The sequence below is a fragment of the Apium graveolens genome, chromosome 1 (genome assembly GCF_009905375.1).
Source record: "Apium graveolens cultivar Ventura chromosome 1, ASM990537v1, whole genome shotgun sequence".
NCBI lineage: Eukaryota > Viridiplantae > Streptophyta > Magnoliopsida > Apiales > Apiaceae > Apium > Apium graveolens.
In genome coordinates, this window is record NC_133647.1 from 110,532,921 (window position 1) to 110,553,503 (window position 20,583).

Consider the following 20,583-nt stretch of genomic DNA (forward strand, 5'->3'; position numbering starts at 1 on the left):
TTTGAATTATTCAAAAATCTGAATGTTGGACAAATAATATTGTTTAAAATATTACCTTTTTCGTAATTTCTGAATGACAAAATTTTGACATCAATTTTAACATTTAGATAATAATAATTTTAAATATTAAAAAATAAAACGTTATAATTTGTTATGTATAATTAACTTATCATGAACAATGTACATCAAGATATTTGATAATATATTTAATTTTCATTTTATGAATATCCTCAAAATCAAATAATTTTTTACTTATTTAGTTTATTTATCATTTGATGTTAAAAATATACTATTTTTATTATATTAGGAACCACGATACAAAATATAAATAATAAAATAGTTTTTAACAGTAAATTATATAAATTAAAATAATGATTAGGTGTAAAAAGGAAGGAGAAGTACCATATGAACGACTCAGTTACACATTTTTACATGAATGATTAAGGGAAATATGAATCGCTCAGATCAAGAATTTTTATGAATCGCTCAGATCAAGAATTTTTTTAAACAAATGTGCTGAATGTTAGAATCGGTCAGGTGGATGCTCATTCATGAGTATTCAGAGGTAAACAAATCGGTCAGTTACTCTTTTTTCATCAACCATGTCTTTATGTATTATTATTTTTATTTTTATGTGATTTGTGAAAATAGGTTTGTAATAAGTAGGTGTGTACATGTATATGTTATATACTATTATAATATAAAAATTATTTATATATGTTTATCATTATTTTATTATATATATAGATGCATTATTTATATTTATATTTAGAACATAATAAATATATGTAATGTTAAGTATAAAAATGTTAATTTATTGTTAACTAAATTTATAAAAATTCTAATATAAAAGATATGTTTCAGTCATAATATATTTTATTTATATGTATTAATGTTTGTTAATCATTTTTTCCATTTATTTTAAGTATATTATTATATTTTCAATCAATCTTAATAATTATCTATTTTTATTTTATAAATTTTACTTTAAAATATTGACATAAATATAAAAATGTTCTACTATTAGCATTAAATATAATTTATTAAATATTATAATTTTATTTTAACTAATATATATTTGAATTTAATAAAAAAAAGTTGAATATAACTAATGATTATAGCTAATACCGCTGAAGTAAAAGTACTTACAGGTTCAATAAAATTTTAGCTAATCTTATTTTAGCTTAGGTTATACCGTGGGTGAAAAACCAAAATAACCATTTTTAAATAATAATCGCCCAAAATACCCACCAGAATTTTAAGCTGTCCAAAATACCCACCATATACTCCATTTTCAGTGGAGTATCCGGTGGATACTCCAGTGACATGGGAGTATCAGGATGATACTCCTTTGTCAGTGGAGTATCCACCCATATACTCCATTGTCAATGGAGTATCCACGCATATACTCCTTTGTCAGTGGAGTATCATCTAAAATTTTAAAATTTTAATTTTATTTTTTAAAAATATTTTATTAAAAAAATTAAAAGTGATACTCCACTGGGAAAGGAGTATCAAGACTGATACTCCACTGGTAAAGGAGTATCCGGACTGATACTCCACTGACAGAGGAGTATCTGCCATGATACTCTACTGATAAAGGAGTATCATCCTGATACTCCATTGAAATTGGCGTATTATCCTGATACTCCAGTATCGGTGGAGTATCTAGTGGGTATTTTGGGCACCTTTTTCCAGAATGGGTATTTTGGGCAAAAGGACATCTAAAAAGAGGTATTTTGGTCATTTTTTCTTATACCGTTGGAGATGCTCTTATGAATTTAAATTTACAAAATAAAGTAAGACAAAATTAAAGTTAAGGATATCTATTTATCTATACTATACTTATATTATTATAAATAAAATAGGGGATAATTTGGTTGATAATTATTAATCCTTTTAACAAAACTTTTCAAGACTCTGCGTCCTACTCAAATCTATTTGTACTATATTATTATATAAGCAAAATAGGGGTAATTTGGTTAGTTGAATGCAAACTATGGGAGTTGTTTTGAACTAAAATTTTAATGTATTATATATAATCCATGATTTTTAATGGATTAAATATGATTTTGATTTTAGGCGGATTCTAAATAAAATATTGTAGAGTTGATGAAGAGTTTTTAGGATTTAAAAATAATACTTCAAAATCACATGAATTATGATGGGATTTCAAAAACCCATAAAATACATTGAACAATTTCACAAAATCTATCATTTTATGAAGTCCTAAAAAATCCGTTGTACGTGAATACCATCAGATTTTGATGGATTTTAAATTATCTCAGTTGAATACTATCAGATTTTTAAGCATAATTTAAAATTCATATAAAATACCACCAGATTTTGTAGCATAATTTAAAATCCTAGTTAAATACCATAAAATTCTGATACATTTTTTTAAAACCCAGTTGAATACACCTAGATTTCATGAATGAAAAAATCCTTTAAATTTTCAGTTCAATACACCCCTAAACTTCTCAAGACTCTCCATCCTACTCAAACTCTCCATCATCCTCACATACGCGTCCGCGCAAACTGATTTCTCCAACTAAACTTCTTTTTTTCTTGCTTTTAACCACCCCATTTTTATTTAATATATTTTTGTATATAATAAGCGTAAACAACTTCTTATCCAAAATTTTGCACAATGGCTTAATACAATCCTAAATAGAATATAATTATACATTGTCAAGTTTCGAGCTAGATTTTGATAAAGAATTTTGATAGTAATGTTTCTAATTTTAGTAAATTGTAATGGTGTTGAAATCGCAAAAGAGGACTTTTTTAAAATTTTAACTATCTAAATTTTGATATATAATACATACAAAATAATACGTAAATATATTAATTTTATTAATCTCAATAATTTATAATTATTGTTTTTTATAATTTAGAATAATAAAATAATAAAATTACAAATACTATAATCAGTTCGTGCATCGCACGGGTTATAGGATAGTACAGATATATTTACAAAACTAGAACCCTAACTAATCTCAGTCTCTGCAAATTTAAATTTTGAGAAAATTAATGAAAATTTACCAAATAACAACTTTTAACCATTTTAATTTCAAAAATACGGCCTATCTTTTTTCCTTTCAACAATAACCTTTCTCCATCTTTTATTTTAAAAATGTGTTCCCTAAATCTCTTCTTCATCCTTTCTTTCTACGTCATCATCATTCATCATCCTTGATTTTTAGTATATATACGCTTTCATTATATACATTTATACTTATATGGCAAATTATCGATAGACAATTTGGCTGAAACACACCAACCATAATATTTCGCCGTTGTGTTGGGTGAATGTTACCACAATCAACATTGCAGTTTGCGGCTCTTATATCCCTTCCCGCGATGGATACGTATATATCCCTACTTAAATTAATGCATATATATATATATATATATATATAGCAAATAAGCCTTTAATCAAAGAAAAATTAGACACCTCAATATTAGCCATTTTAAGAGATGTTAGATTTCTTGAATTCAATGACTCTCTGTTAAGTTCCATAGAATCAGGTCTATGTAATGGATCCATCTCTTTTAGTTGTTATCCAGATTTATCTATTTTCGTTAAAGATATATATGTTATGCATAGCATGACATTATGCAATGAAATTGTATTATCTTCAATTGAACTTATATATCTCGAATAGATATCTATATGTATTCCATGTTTTATAAACTTATTCTTATTTGAAGATTCTTGACGTGTACATTCTGCATAACATGTTTTGGGTTACGACAAAGTTAAATAACTTTAAACAATGCACATTCTTGACTTATAGTGTTAGATTAAATCTTATAAATATTTCACAAATGATTTTTTTTAAGGGAACTAATGAATATACTTTCTATCCGGGTGATTATGCTATCGATATGCACATTTTTAAAACTATCTCACTTTCATCAGCCTCAAATGCAAGTTACGCATGACCAAATATATTGTTTCGTTTCTTACTGTGTTAGACACAATATTCATCAGACAAGTTTTTAAACTAATCTCAGCGATTGTTGATGAAGTATAATGTGTGTGTTATGCCACATTTTGGCATATATTAATATTCCCAAATTTCTAATATTATTAATTATTAATTCCTATTAATAATTAATTACTTATTTCCCAAGAATATCCTCTCCCTAAAACGAGGAAGAATCAATCACAATCAATTAATTACGGAAAATATATCGAAACGATATCTTTCAAATCAAGAAAGATATCACAACGTCAAGATTAAATCAGATAAAATTGGTAATCAAGCAATTTTAACGAAACTTATTCATAAAGTCTCTTAGGGATAAACCCAATTTTCAAAGAACTGCATAGGCTTGATCCAATATAAATTGGTACGCAGGCATCTTGACAAAGGGATCCGATATAACGAGACAAATCGAGACACCTCCCAAGTCCAACCATCCTATTTTTTATAAATCCTTAATCCCAGAAAAATAGCCACATTCATACGAATTACGCTCTACTATTTTAGTAACCTCCAATTTCGTGTTGTTACGAAATTCCTCCAACAACATTTGGCGCTAGAAGGAGGGGCTTTGACATATACGGGAGAAAGATGTCTCGATTTCATAAAACGGAGCTAGGAGCTACCCAAGAGGCGAAGATAAGGACAACTGGGAGACCACTGGCCTGAGAAGAAGGGGCGCGCGACCCTGAACCTCTTAAGCGAGAGGTCCCCTATTACTTGAGCGTTGTCCACCATAATTCAACCTCATCTGAAGTTAGTTGCTCAGTAAGGGGTGGTCGTTTATCTAATTAGGTTGTCTATCTTGGTACAACCATCAATATGATCTTTCATCAGGGACGGCCATCTCTCGCATGTCCCTTCTTAAGATGCCTCTCCATGAGATGCCTCTACGTGAGATGCCCCCTTGTGGGATGCCTCTGCGTTAGTGCCTTAACGAGCCTCTTTGCATGAGATGCCTCTATATGAGATGCTCCCTCATGAGATGCCTTTGCGTGAGCACCTTAGCGGGTCGCTCTACATGGGATGCCTTTACGGAGATGCTTCTATATGAGATGCCCCCTTGTGGGATGCCTCTGCGTTAGCGCCTTAACGGGCCTCTCTGCATGAGATGCCTCTACGTGAGATGCCCCCTCGCGGGATGCTTCTGCGTGAGTGCTTTAGCGGGCCTCTCTGCATGAGATGCCTCTTTATGAGATGCCCCTTGTGGGATGCCTATGCGTGAGCACCTTAGCGGGTTGCTCTGCATGAGATGCCTCTACGGAGATGCCTCTACGTGAGATTCCCCCCTTGTGGGATGCCTCTGCGTGAGTTCCTTAGCGGGTCGCTTTGCATGAGATGTCTCTTTGTGAGATGCCCCCTCGTCGGATGCCTCTTCCTGCGATGCACTTAACATGACGCCTCTTTTTTTTATGGAGTGACGGTCTCTCTCAGCAAAGCCCCCTTACTTGGAAGACCAATAAGGTCTTTATGGTTTATTTGTCTCACTCCAGAAGGCCCCTTATTTATGCTACAAGCCCGATCTTCTTCATGGTTTGGTAGCTTTTTAGTAGGCCCCCTTCTTTGGCGACTATCACGATTTTTATTGGGGAATAACCATTCTTAGCGAGGCCTATCTACATTATGTGGTTTTTTCTCTAAATTTTTAACATTTCATATTTAGGTGGTTTTTACTTGTGTTCTAGCATCTGAACTAATTGCAGAACTAGTCCAGCTTGCTCATGTAAGGCTGAAAAGTATAGAGTACAGTGGTGTGAGGCCCCAATAGGCCTCTCATATGATCATGATTTTGTTCATAAGTCTATTGAATGATAACTCAGGTGATAACAGATGAAAAGAGGCCGTCCTAAATAAAAAGGAGAACTAGCATCCCCTCCACATACAGTAGAAATTATCTGTACTCTGGACTAAGGGAGTTGTTACTTTTTATATACATAATGTTTAATAGCGCTTATGTGTTTTTTTAACTGAGTAGTAGTGAAGAGTTATGCACTTCAGCTCGCTCTTGCAGAATTCAGGCTCTCCTCATCTTTCTCAGTAATTCGAGCTCTCCTCACCAGCAGAAATAAGGCTCACCTCTCTAAAGAAATTCATGATCTTCTCATCCTAAAGGATTTAGGTTCACCTCTCCAAAGGATTCAAGCTCACCTACTTAAGGGATTCGGGCTCACCACTGTAACCGGTGCACCAGCCTTACTTTCCTGGAAGAAGCTCCGACCCTCATTAATGGCAGGATTTAAAAGAAGATTCGGGGAACCCACCACACTTGAACTATTATGAAGACTTGAATTGACTGTTGATGAACTCTTATGCCCGGGGTAGCGTTGATGCGACATGAGTGTGAAGAGGCTTCCCAAAAATCAAGGCACACTTAGCCCCCCCCCTCTCAAGTAATTGTGGAGTTAGGGTACTTTGATGTGGCATATTAGCCTGAAAGAACTTTGAAGGGTTAAGCATTGACCAACTTCATGCTTGAGTTCCTGCCTCATTCTAACGATGATTCTAGGGCACTCATAGCGACCCTAAAAGGAGAGGAATCCCCCAAGAACATGCCAAATATGCCCTGGAGGGTCCTATATGTTGATGAGGCTCTTATTAACATCCTATTATTCCCAGTGGACTAACAATGAGATTTACAGAAGGGGGGTTGAATGTAAATCTCAAAACTTTTTCAAGTTTTGAGCAGTTTCTAAGGCTAAGTGTTTTAGTGAGCAAATGTGTGTGAATTGCTTGAAGCTAATACAGACAGATATATATTCAAACACAAATGTAAAGAACACAAAGAACTTAAAAACTTTTCTGGTGGATTTGTTGTTCCACCAGAGATGTGTTATTTCAGAAAATCTGTGATTCAAAGAATTAAATCACAGCTGCTTCCTAGTACAAACTAGATGATTTTCTCTCTGGATTTTTCTAAACAGCTCTGGAAAATTCACATCTAATTACTAGCTGCTACTTGGTTTATATACCACCAAGTTTACAAGTGAAGACATAACTGTAAAATACAATTAAAAAGGCTGTTCACATGTTTCTTCTTCATTTCTCTATCCAATGCAATTTAGGTTTAGCTGTTAATCTTTGAATACTCCCTTGTTTGCACCAAAATGGAAATGCTGCATTTTCTTGATTCCTCCTAGAGGCTGCCACATTTCAGTTTGTCTCTGTCAACCCATGTGCCTCTGTCAGCTTATGAATTGTCACTATAAACTGCTATTGAACTAAGCATCCATTGAAGCTTTCATCCATTGATGCCTTATCCGTTGAGGCTTTATCCGTTGAAGCTTTATCCGTTGATGCATTAGCAGTTGAAGTCTTATCCGTTGAAGCACTTATCCATTGATTATTATCCGTTAAAGCTTTAGAGACATCCGTTGAAGCTCTGTTTCTTATCCGTTGAAGGTCTTCAATATCAGTTGATACTTCTTCACTTATACAAAATTACAAGGCATGAAATATTTACAATTAGCCCTCCTATTTGCATATCCACTAGTAGTCAACATGACTGATAATTTTCCACAACATCTAAGAATTACAACTTGAATTCAGAGAATGAAATGTGCTACAATACTAAACTTATTTCTAAGTAAAGCTACTCCTTCAACGGATAGCCAAGATGGTCTTATCCGTTGAGGCTACAAATACTAAATTTCTACTTAAGTGTTTTGTTTAACTTATCATCAAACTAATAAACATATTCCTAATAATCTCCCCCTATTTATGTCTACTAGAACTGTAGGCATAAATTTGGGTTTAGCTTGATGATAACAAAACACTTGACAAACATATTAACTGTAATAAAGCAAAAATTCAAAAGTGCTGCAAAAATATGTATGCTGAGATGGAATTAAAGAATTACATTGTTTCCAAGGGTGCTCCTTTAGCCTGAGCAGATTAATTTCTTTTCCTTTGATCCCTTGTTTTCTTTCCTAGCCTCCTGTCATTCTCCTCTATTTGAAGTTGAAGTTGTCTGTAGAACTTAGCTTCATCTTCTTCATTGATGTCCAACTTAGATTGCATATCCTTGAGAGTTTCATTACTGGCAATCTTGAGCTGATCTTCAAGTCTGAAAAATCTTCTGACTCCTTTGTTGTCTCTGAACTCCATCAACCAATGAGGTAATTTGTGAACTATAATTCCTCTTTCTTGAATGAGTAATGTTCTAGGCAAGGCATTGGGCTCCCACCAAGTCTTCCTTATATTAGCAATCTTGTTGAGAATCTCAGTCTTGGCAGTCCTGGTAAAGCCAGAATCCCTTTTTATGGCTGAGTAGACTCTAACTAAGGTAGAGTAGCCTTTATTCAGAATCCTATAGAGAGGCCAAGTTCTTTCCCCACTTCCTTTGTATTTGAACACTAGTCTTTCTGGTAGTTGTCTGTAGGCATCTATTCCCCTTACTTCCTCCAGCTCATCCAGATAGAGTTCAATGTCTGAAAATTCCTTTATGTCACAAATATGAACATAATCATCCTTAGAGGCTTGTGGCTTAGGCTTAGGCTTCTGAGTGAATTTGATTGAGGTTAGAGGAGGTGTTGATTTGATTTTCCTTTTCTGTTTCTTTGAAGGTGGAGAAGTGGTTAAGAAGGTGGGAAATTTGATGGTGTCTCAATCAATTGGTTCTTCCTTAGGAGTGATTGTTTCACCATGGATGTATATGAAGGGGTCAGGCATAATGGGTTCAGGAATAGAAGGTAGTGGTTTGGATTTTGATTGGGTTTCTTCAGTCTCATATACCATCTTTCTTTTTGCATTGGCCTTCTTTCTGTTCCCTTTCTGCCATTCCTCTATTTCCTTACTTCTTTCCCCCACATCATCACTAAACACATCCCCCATACCTACATCTTCACTCTTGTCTTCAATTTCTTTCTTTTCTTCAGCTTGACTTGACTTTAGCTGTTTTTCAAGCTTTGCTTGTGCTCTTTTGTCAGCCTTTAGCTTTTTGGCTTCTTCCTTCAACCTTCTGGCTTCTTCCCTCTTGGCTATTGAGAATTTGGGATGTCCTTGCATCACACAGATGCTCTTTCCCTCTCTAAAGATAATAGCCATGTTCATCCTTTTAACCACATCCTTGGTCTCTTTGTGCTTTATGATACTTCCACCCAAAACCTTGTGTTCATCAGGCTTTGGAAGAGGAACATCCACTTCTTTCATCTGAGCAAAGCTTAGAGGATTCTTTGTAGAGTCCTTATTGGATCTGTTGTTGGGCTTGAGAACCATAGGTTTCATATTCTTGGAAGAAGTTTCTCCAACCTTATTCCTCCTTACTGGCTTGAACTCCATATTGATTGATTTCACTTTTGTGCTATGCTTCACAGATTGTGATTTAGAAGCTGTAGAACCAAAAATTTGTTACACCTTTTCATCAATTTTCCTCCTTTGCTCTTTGACTTGCAATTCAGCTGCTGCTATCTGGATTAGATCAATTCCATCAAGCTTTCCTTTGATTTGAATAGTTGGAGAAGTGGTGATGGCAGGAATTAACACTTTAGATATTTGAACTGTTGTTGATGGCTCTCCTTCCCCTTCCCTTTCCCTTTTATTCTCCCCCTTTTTGTTATCATCAAGGGTAGGAGTCAAGCCTTGTGCTTTTGTCAGCTGCATTAGTAGATTTGTTTGAGTTTGTTGATTCTGAAGAATGGTGACCATAGAGTCTTCAATGATCTGAACTCTGTTTTCCAACCTGGCCAGCCTCTTGTCAGCATCAGATTCTCTCCTCAATCTCACTAACAAATCTTGTATAGTACCATAAGGCAGGACTGAATCCAACTTCTCAGCATTGTAGGATTTCAGATCAGCAATATCTTGCTTGAGTTCATCCACACTTAGATTCTGTCTGATATGCTGCAACTGCAAGAGATGCAGAGAGTCTAGATGAGCTTGAAGAATTGCCTTTGGACCAACATCTGTAGTCTCCTGAAGGGCCTTCTGTATAGACATTACTTGCTTGACCAAAGCTACACCAAACTGTCCTGGTGTAGATTCCTTTGCCCATGCTCATTCAGGTAGATTTGGAACAGAACTTAGGCCTGCTGCTCCCCCTAAGTTCATGCTCTCATCCAAAGAATTAGAGTCATCATCATTAGAATTTGCTCCAAATTCTTCAGATGGCTCACCAGCTTGAGAAGGCAGCCTATTAACAGCAGCTTTGTCTCTGAGAAGAGATTCTGAAGTGTGTACAAGGTTCAAAGTCTGTTCTGCCTCCACATTGCCTTGAGCAGCCAACAATTGATAGGCCGGAACATGGTGAGTAAAAGTGTCAGCATCTAAGGAAATGTTATCAATTACAGCTTTGTAATGTTGCTGAAATTGTCTTTCCTTTTCTGCATCATCCACAATCATTGACTCACTAGCAATGGCTGGATCCACCCTTATAGCTTCTGTACCTGCCTTTCTCTCATTTTCTCTATTTTCTTGCATCAGGGGCTCCCCCTGGCTCACACACACCCTCACCCTCACCTTCTAAGGTGGCACTCCCCTCACTTACTTTTGCCATGCTGGAAGAAATAGCATGCATATGTTGACTCTCAACCTCTCCTTTTGCCTGGGAGCAACCCAGCTTCTCACTCAAATTATCACTCCCTTCCCTCAAACCTAAAAGTGATTGAACAGTAACCATGTCTTCTACAGTTAGAATTGTTTCTGTTATATGTGTAGAGACCATCAACGGATAAGGAGTATCCGTTGAAGTGGAAACTGATGGTATCAACGGATAACTGCTGTTAAGCTTATCCGTCGAAGAACAACCACTTGTCAACGGATGAGAGATATCCATTGAAGAAGGAAAAGATGGAGATATTGAAAGTGACATAATTGTTGAATCTGTGTGAATTGATTTTAAGTGAGGTGACACAGATTCTTCAACTATATCTGAAAGAATTGGCTGATGATCCAACAAATCATCTAAAAGATGATGATCATCAGGATTTGAGTGGGGCTCCTCCCTGAGTTTTAAGGAGGGAGAATCAGGAATTGATGTGAATATCATATCCACATCCAGAGAGGGTGATGGAGAGTTTGATGCTTGATGTCTTTCTATTATGAGAGAATGGGGCTGTGACTCCACATTTGCTGAAGTCACATCAAGCTGAATTTGAGAATGCAAAGATACGGGTGGATGTATCTGTGCTGTGTGTGCCCCCTGTGTGGAAACTAGGGTTTTAGCCTTCTTTTTCCTTGAAAAGGCTTTGATTGGTGAATGTGTGGCTTCAGTGTCCCTCCCTCTTTTGTTCTGTGTCCCTGGTTGGGGACTGTTTTCAATAGCTGCATCCTTTTGGGAGGATGCAACTAGGGATGTGTTTGACTCCTTTTGAACCACCACAGTCTTTTGAGAGACTGTGGCTTGGCTGGCTGGGGTACCACTTACCTCTCCCACCTTATCCTGGGGGTTTCGTGATGCTCACCCCTCCCCTCACCACTCACACCCTGTTCACTCCCTTCAGGGTTTATGGTAGTTGTTACAACTGTTGTCTTTTGAGAAACAACAGAGGTGGTTTTCTTTGACTTGTGTTTTGAAATTTTAGTTTTGGTGACTTTGGTAGGAACCTGTTGGGACAAAGACACAGATTCCATTGCCACACTAGAAAGCAAAGAAATAATGGGGTTGGAAACAGTAGGAGTTATAGAAGTGTTTACCTCACTTACCTGTGGTGCATTCATTATTGGCAAATATACCAATGGCACCTGGCTGTTGAGGTTGATTCTCACAAGGTCTGCAAGGACCCTTTTCTCTTGAGCCCAGCATTTGAGTTTATTGCTCTCATTAGATATAACCAACCCTTCAGCAACATGGTTAGCCAATAACATAAAGAATCTAGCATAGTAGATGTTATGGGGTCTATTAGCTTTGTTACCTAACCTGGAACCTAATTCTAGCATGACATAGTTGCTAAAATTAAAGTACCTATCAAAAACCAGCATATAGAGCATATTAACAAGAGATGAAGTTATGGCATCAAAATTGCTAATCTTCCCAGAGAAAACCTTGATAAAGGCATCTCCAAGAAAACTCCATTCTTTCCTAAGGCCCTTCCTTCTAATACTACCTAAACTAGAAAAGCATAGCCTATGGAATCTAACATAGCAGATACATCTTTACAAGTATGTGGTGTCATGGCATTATTCTCAGGCAACTTAAAGCAAGACTGTATATCATCACAGTTAATGCAATAATCCTTAACTTTGAGAGAGAAGGCAATAGTCATATCTGTGGAGTTGAACTCTGCAGTTGTCCAAATCTCCTCAATTACCTCACAGTAAATGGTTAGGGCTTCCAGCATTGCATAGCTTAGTTTGCAGTTTTTGATGAAGTCCATCATCTTGTGATAATCAAAATGGGCTTCATTCTTTTCAACCAAGGCTACGAAATTGTTCTTTTCATAAACAAATCCAGACTGAGACATAATTTTGACTACTGGTGCCATTGTTGTGAGTAGAGGTTGCAGAGAAAACTTGAGAGTTTTGGGAGAGAAAGAGAATAAAAATTGCAAGAAAGCGTAAAGTGAAAATAAGAATTCAACGGGCTTTTATACTTTCTTGAATTAAAACATAAATAGAATGATTAAATGATACTTTTAAAGAATTACAGCCGTTTGAGAATAAAGAAAACTGTAGAAATTCTGAAAACTGCCTTTAATACAAATACATACAACAGTGTATATCTGTATCAATCGGTTAAGTAAAAGAATCAACGGCTGTAACTCACTTAAAGTAACTGATGTGACACTTCAACGGATAAGGTAAATAGTTATCCGTCGATGATCAACACTATTTTATCCGTTGAGGGATAAAATTACCAGAAATGTATTTGTCTTTCAACGGATAATGAACATCCGTTGATAGAACAATTTTGGCTTTCAATAGATAGGGAATATCCATTAATAGAATAATTTTTACTTAAAGCCAACTTTGTTCTTGCAGCAAATTCATTTCAGGCTTCAAGGCAGATTATAAAGAGGACATAAATTTATGAATAATTAAGCATACCTAGCTCACTTACTAATCTTGTGAATGTTGATTCATCAAGTGGCTTGGTAAATATGTCTGCAATCTGCTTTTCACTTGGAACAAAATGAAGTTCCACTGTACCTTTCATCATATGTTCCCTAATGAAGTGGTACTTGATGTCAATGTGCTTGGTTCTTGAGTGCTGCACTGGATTTTCAGTAATGCCAATGGCACTTGTGTTGTCACAGAATATTGGAATTTTGTCAACAGTTAGCCCATAGTCAAATAGTTGATTCCTCATCCATAGTATCTGTGCACAACAACTACCAGCAGCAATGTACTCAGCTTCAGCTGTTGATGTAGAAACAGAGTTTTGCTTCTTGCTGAACCATGACACAAGTTTGTTCCCTAGAAATTGACAGGTGCCAGTTGTGTTTTTCCTGTCTATTTTGCAGCCTGCATAATCTGCATCTGAGTAGCCAATTAGATCAAAACCAGACTCTCTAGGGTACCAAATTCCTAGATTTGGAGTCCCTTTTAGATATCTGAAGATTCTTTTAATAGCCACTAAGTGAGATTCTTTAGGGTCAGCTTGAAATCTAGCACAGAGACATGTAGAAAACATTATATCAGGTCTACTAGCAGTTAAATATAAATGTGAGCCAACCATGCCTCTATAACTTGAAATGTCCACAGACTTTTCAGCCTTGTTTAATTCAAGCTTGGTGGCAGTGGCCATGGGAGTTTTTGCAGATGAACAGTCCATTAAGTCAAACTTCTTTAAAAGATCATAAATATATTTAGTTTGACTAATGAAAATTCCACCACTAACTTGTTTAACTTGTAAACCAAGAAAATAAGTTAGCTCTCCCATCATGCTCATTTCATATTTACTTTGCATTAACTTAGCAAACTTTTTACAAAGCTTATCATCTGTAGATCCAAATATAATATCATCTACATAAATTTGAACAAGTATTGTAGAGTCATTAACATTTCTAAAGAAAAGAGTTTTGTCAACAGTACCTCTTGTGAAGTGATTATCTAGAAGAAATTTTGACAAAGTCTCATACCAGGCTCTAGGTGCTTGCTTTAGTCCATAGACTGCTTTCAACAGATAATACACATAGTCTGGAAAGTTTGGATCTTCAAATCCTGGAGGTTGGCTTACATAAACTTCTTCCTCCAATTCCCCATTTAGAAATGCACTCTTGACATCTATTTGATAGACTTTGAAATTGGCATGGGCTGCATAGGCTAGAAAGATTCTGATGGCTTCAAGTCTGGCAACTGGAGCAAATGTCTCATCAAAATCTATTCCCTCTTGTTGAGAATAGCCTTTAGCAACCAATCTGGCTTTATTCCTTATGACAATGCCATTTTCATCCATCTTGTTTCTGAATACCCATTTTGTGTCAATAGAACTCTTGTTCTTTGGCTTGGGTACCAGCTTCCATACTTTGTTCCTCTCTAATTGGTTTAGCTCCTCTTGCATTGCTAAAATCCAATCTGGATCCAATAGGGCTTCTTCCACTCTCTTAGGTTCCTCCTGTGATAGAAAGCTACTATACAGACATTCATCTTGAGTAGCCCTTCTAGTTTGCCCTTTAGATATAGCATCACCAATGATCAGTTCAAAAGGGTGATTCTTGGTCCATTTCCTTTGAGGTGGTAGATTAGCTCTAGATGAGGTTGCCTCAGTATTGTCATGATGTGTGATAGAACGTTGATTGGTTGAAACTCCCCCTGAGTTGCTGATCCTTTTAAAGGAATTGGGAGCTCTATCAACTGATGAAGTGAATTGATTATCCGTTGACAGACTGTGATCAACGGATGCTTCATTGTGAACTTCAACGGATGATGCACTTTGTCTTTCAACGGATGTTGCATTGCTTCTTTCAACAGAAGCTGAATTATGACTTTCAACGGATGCAGCATTCTGTGCATTATGCAAAGGCAGATTTTGAATTCTTCTTGAGATGCCTTCTTCATCATTCTCATCTTCACTATCATCACAATATATCTCAATATTGTCAAATTTGAGTCCTTCATGATGTCCCTCATCTGTTAGTCCATCAATCTTTTTATCATCAAACACAACATGCACATATTCCATGACAATGTTGGTTCTTAGATTGTAGACCCTATATGATTTTCCAGCAGAATAACCAACAAATATTCCTTCATCAGCCTTTGCATCAAACTTCCCTTTGTGATCAGGTTGATTCCTTAAGATGTAGCATTTGCAACCAAAGACATGCAGAAAGTTTAAAGTTGGTTTTCTTCTCTTGAATAATTGATAGGGAGTCATGCCTTTTGCCTGATTGAATAGAGAAATATTCTGAGTGTAACATGCACAGTTAACAGCCTCAGCCCAAAAATAAGTTGGGAGTTTTGACTCTTCAGGCATTGTCCTTGCAGCTTCAATTAGTGATCTGTTCTTCCTTTCCACCACACCATTTTATTGTGGAGTTCTTGGAGCTGAGAACTCATGCATTATCCCATTTTCTTCACAGAACAACTTCATGGTTGAATTTTTGAACTTAGTTCCATTGTCACTCCTAATATTCCTTACTTTGAAATCAGGATGATTGTTGACTTGCTTGATATGATTGATAATGATTTCACTAGCTTCATCCTTTGATCCAAGAAAATAAACCCATGAAAACTTTGAGAAATCATCTACAATCACTAGGCAATATCTTTTCCTTGAAATTGACAATACATTGACTGGTCCAAAAAGATCCATGTGTAGCAGTTGTAATGGTTCATCAATTGCAGATTCAAGCTTCTTACTGAATGATACATTCTTTTGCTTTCATTTCTGACAAGCATCACACAGTCCATCCCTTGTGAATTCTACTAGAGGCATTCCTCTAACTAAGTCCTTTTTGACTAGATCATTCATTGTCTTGAAATTCAAGTGGGACAGCTTCTTGTGCCATAGCCAACTTTCAACTGGACTTGCTTTGCTGAAAAGACAAGTAATAGATTCTGCATCTGTAGAGTTGAAGTCAGCTAAATACACATTCCCTTTTCTAACTCCAGTTAGAACCACTTTATTGTCCTTCTTACTTGTGACAATACAGGCTTCAGAATTGAAGGAAACAGTATTCCCTCTGTGACATAGTTGACTGATGCTCAATAAGTTGTGTTTGAGACCATCAACCAATGTAACTTCATCAATGATGACATTTTCTTTTGAAATCAAGCCATATCCCATAGTGAATCCTTTGCTGTCATCTCCAAAGGTTATGCTAGGGCCAGCTCTCTCCTTAAACTCTGTGAGCAGGGTGAAATCTCCTGTCATGTGTCTTGAACAACCACTGTCCAAGTACCATAGATTCCTTCTTTTTCCCTGCACACAACAAAATCAATCAAGTTGATTTTGGTACCCAAGTTTCCTTGGGTCCAGTCTTGTTAGTCTTTTTCCTAGACTTCATTCCTCTTGCATCTTTTGACTTAGGTAACTTTGGGTCAACCTTGGTCTCAGATGTAGTTGGTTGAAGTGTAGGGTTAGTCACAGAATCATTTAGCACATTTGATTGAATTTGATAAGGCATAGATTGTGCAAACATATTATTCCACATAGGCATATTGTATGGCATTTGAGGCATACTAAATGCGGTAAAATAAGGATTATTAATATATGGCATGTTTGCAAAATGTGCATGGGGATTCTGATGAGACATAACAGGCATAACATGCAGAGGTGACATAGACATGTTAGGCATGGAGGGATTTGAAGGCATGGGAGCATTCTTAACAGATTTGCAGTTATCAGATAGATGATTAACACTTTTACAATGCACACAGCTTTTTCTAGGAGCATACTTATCAGGTGTGTAATTTTTATGTTTATTAATCCCTACCTTCCCATTTCTTTTAGATTTTCTTTTAGTTTCCTTTTTATCCTCAACCAACTTGAGCCTATTTTTCAGCTGATCTAAAGTCATGTGTCCTATATTCACCTTACTGACATCTTTGGATGTGCTAGCTCCTTCTTTGACAAAGTTCTTGAGAGTTGAACCATCCTTCTTATTGAGATTTTTATTTTTAAAATTACTTGCCTGTTTTAATTGATGAGCCTTCAACGGATGCTCTTTTTCTTCCTTCAACGGATAACTTTCATCATCCGTTGATTCCACAACCGTTGACAATCCATCAATTAATTCTAACTCCTTTTTGTTTTTCTTCCAGGCATCCTCACAGAATGATTCAATTCCCTGAACCTTGGCAATCTGAACACTAACATCCCTAGATGTTTTCCAGGCCTTGATTACCTCTTGCTCACTCTCTAACTGTTTAGAAAGAATTTCTACTTTCTTAACAGCTTCTTCTAGTTCACTCTCAACAGTCAAGCATTTAAGTTTAATCTTTTCAAGCTCAATTACCTGATCCTCTAACACAGCATTCCTATCACTTGAAAACACATTATTCTCTTTGATCCTAGTGTTTTCTTTAGCTAGTGATTTAAGGGAAACACGCAAATGATATAATTCATTGGACATATCATTTATGGCTTCATTGCATTCATTTTTAGAAAGCTGAGAGAGATCATTAGTAATTACCTGGTTGCTTAATGAACTAGTTTCATTTTCATCAGAATTAGCCATCAGGGCTAGATTGACATATTCCATATCATCATCTTCATTGACTCCATCTGCTGCCCAATCATCTTGAGTGAGAAAAGCTCTTTCCTTTTGTTTGAGCAAATCAAAATACTTCTTTTTGTAATCAACTTGCTCAAATTTCTTCTTATCAGAGGTTGGCTTCCTACACTCACTTGCAAAGTGTCCACTAATGCCACAGTTATAATATTTGAACTTGGATTTGTCCACCATGTTTTTGTTTGGCTTAGTGAATTTTGTATTTTTCCTAAACTTCATCTTTGCAAACCTCCTGGACAGAAAAGCCAGATGTTCATCAACATCATCAGAGTCATCCTGACTGGAATTGTCTTTATCCTCAACTACTTGCTCTTTACCCTTGCTTGATTCTGATTTGCTTGTGCCAATTTTAAGACTTGACATTGTCTTCTCCTCATTCCTGGCTTCAATCTTCTTACTGTCAGCTACAAGTGCAACTATTTCTCCTTTTCTCTTTCCCTTTTCCAGCAGCCCATCCTGCTCCATTTCAAGTGTAATATCCGGGAAAATTATGTGAATATTATAAGTTAAATAAATAAATATTAAGTATTTTATAAATTTAAAGTGATTAATACCATGATATGAGATGTTATAACTGTTATGTGTGTTTCTGTGCGGGCCAGAAAATTTTTCGGTTGATTAAAATATGTTTAAATTGCAATTATATGAACTTATCTGCAATCGGACGCGTATTTATTAGCGTCTTTATTAAGATACCTGTTTTATTTGATTTTATGCACGTTTGAATGTATTTTACGTGTTTTCGGGATTTTCTGGTAATTTAGGGGTCGTTTCCGTTTTTTTCAAAAATCAACGGACCGGGACCCCACTGGGACGACAAACCCTACAAAATCGATGTTTTTATTTTTATAAAATTATTCGTATTTTAAATACCTTTTATTTTTGTATTTTTAAATTATTCGCAATTTTCGGGGAATTTTGATATTAATTTTGTATTTTATCGTTTTTAAAATTATTCCCCGTAATTATTATTTTGGGGCTTAATTATTGTAATTTAGGGATAAACACACCCTAAAATTTATTTTGGGTATTTATTTTCCAGAAAATATAAATAGCTGCAGAGTTTCCATTTTATTTATTTTTTTCATAAAAAATGCAGAAATAGAATAAATTCAAGAACAAGTTCATGGGGGTGAAATCTTCTCTCTCAACTTCAAACACGGTTTTTGATCGATTCTGGAAACCAAATCAGACATATTAGTAACCAAAATCTTCCTCTCGAAGAGAGCTTTCCATTGATACCCATATTTTGATCTGAGGTACAGTAAATCGAAAAGTCGATTTTTATCTTTTTAATCTTGAAAATCGTTTTTGTTTTTGGATGATTCTGGGTTAATTTTGATGTTATAGACAGCTTTAGAATGATGTTTATGATCGATTTATGTATTTAGTTGCATCGTTTTAGTCCCGGACTATTGAAACCGCGTCCTTGAGTTTTGATATTTTAATTTTGGATTTCTGGAATTATTTGGACTGTTGTGAATGTTTAGAGTTATGTAGATGGATTGTATGTTGTCTGAGCTTCGTATTGGTATGTAGAACAGTCGATTTGGTTTAGAATCGAGCGAATTCGATTTTTCCGATTTATCCATCGGAGAACTCGAGTTTTTGACCGGAGATCACAACTCCGGTGTTGTTTGTTGATTCTGGGTTCACATGGTGAATTGTATCGTGATTTGGATTAAGTTTGATGTAAAAACCGATTGAAACGGTCGCGTTGAGGCCGTTCTGGGTTTAGCCGGACTTCCATCGCGGCCGCCGGAGAACTCACCGGTTTCTGGGTTTTCCAGAAATCCGGCGGGTTGTTCTTGGCGACCCGACCGGTTTCTTGACGACCCGTTTAGTTTTTGTACCCGACCCGTTTTTGATCCATTATTTCCCAAATCCCATTGCTGTAATCTGTTTCTGCATTTACTTTTTATAAATTATTTTTAAAAATCATTTTCTAAATTACAAAAATCATTTAATTTATATTTAAAAATCATTTACTTATTATTTTTAATTCTAAAAATTATTTTCTGAATTATTTTAAATTCCTAAAATTATTTTCTTTAATTATTTTCAAAAATACAATTTGATTTAATTATTTATAATTAATTTTAGTTAATTATTTATGAATTTAATTAATTGATTAAAAATCAATTAATCAATTAATTTTATTTATAAATAGTTAAATAAATGTAAATTATTTATAATTAATTCAAATAATTCCTAAAAATTATTTTTAGGTTTTAAAAATTATATTTGGTATTTAAAAATCAATTAATATTATTATTAATTGATTTAAATCTATTTATTCCTTATTTTATTCATAATAATTAAACCGTTCGTCCGTTTAATACGAAACGAACGCGTACAGACTCAGAAAAATATTGCGCTTCCAATAAAAATACTCTTGAGACCTAATTTCTTTTGTATTGCAATGTCATTTGATTTGTGTATCAGTTTGAGTCGGTATTTGGTCGGTAAATGCTAATATTGACCTAATTTTCATTCTGAACGCACTGAGACGTACCTTTTAATGATCTGACTTATGTGTTACATGAAATATGTGAGTACGTGTTATACGAATACCATGATTATGTGTTACGTGATATACATGCTATCTGTTTCAGTTTTAAAATGCCATGCTAGTTATAAACGATCGGGTAGATGTCAAGACGTATAGTTACGTCGATTGAGTTTAGTTCTGTCAATTAAGATAGTCCTTTTGTTTATAGAATCGAGTAGCAAGGAGTGCAGTCAAGTGCTAGACGAAGATAGTAGCCATCAGTTAGAAGCAGAGTTAAAGTAAGAGGTTATCGAGCATACCAGGCAAGTACCCCTAACTTCACTTATTGTTCAAGTGACGTTTATTTTGAATTATATTATGCAAGTACCTCTATCTTCATTTATCATTCAATTGATATTGACTCTGAACTTTATTCTTTCGATTTCCATACTATTCTAAGTTCAGAATAGTTAAACGTTTTATATATTTC